This window comes from Aulonocara sp. 'chitande type north' Nkhata Bay, linkage group LG3, assembly GCF_057382095.1.
Source record: "Aulonocara sp. 'chitande type north' Nkhata Bay isolate Kocher_YH1m ecotype deep benthic linkage group LG3, A_spYH_male_GT1.1, whole genome shotgun sequence".
NCBI classification, from domain to species: domain Eukaryota; kingdom Metazoa; phylum Chordata; class Actinopteri; order Cichliformes; family Cichlidae; genus Aulonocara; species Aulonocara sp. 'chitande type north' Nkhata Bay.
Genome location: NC_141346.1, coordinates 8,605,507 through 8,605,810, shown reverse-complemented (window position 1 = coordinate 8,605,810; position 304 = coordinate 8,605,507).

The window sequence follows — 304 nt, the reverse complement described above, 5'->3', positions numbered from 1 at the left end:
ACTGCGCAGAAACGTCTGGCGGGAGGGAGGACTAGTTTTTTTTCTGTTTATTACTAGCACATTGTAAAAATACAATACTAAGTTCTTTCTTGTGTTAATTTAATTGTACTTATGAAAAACGTAAAGGAATATGCAGTTGCATCCTCTGATTACACTTTAAAGGTTTTATCTGGAAGGACTATTCCAGAGTTTGTGTGTGTTATAATGTGTCATTTTGTTATCTGGCTCTTTTTCTCAATTTTTGTATTTTTTGTGCACAGGTCTCTTTTGACTAAGAGAACTTGATCTCATTGTTTAAATAAAG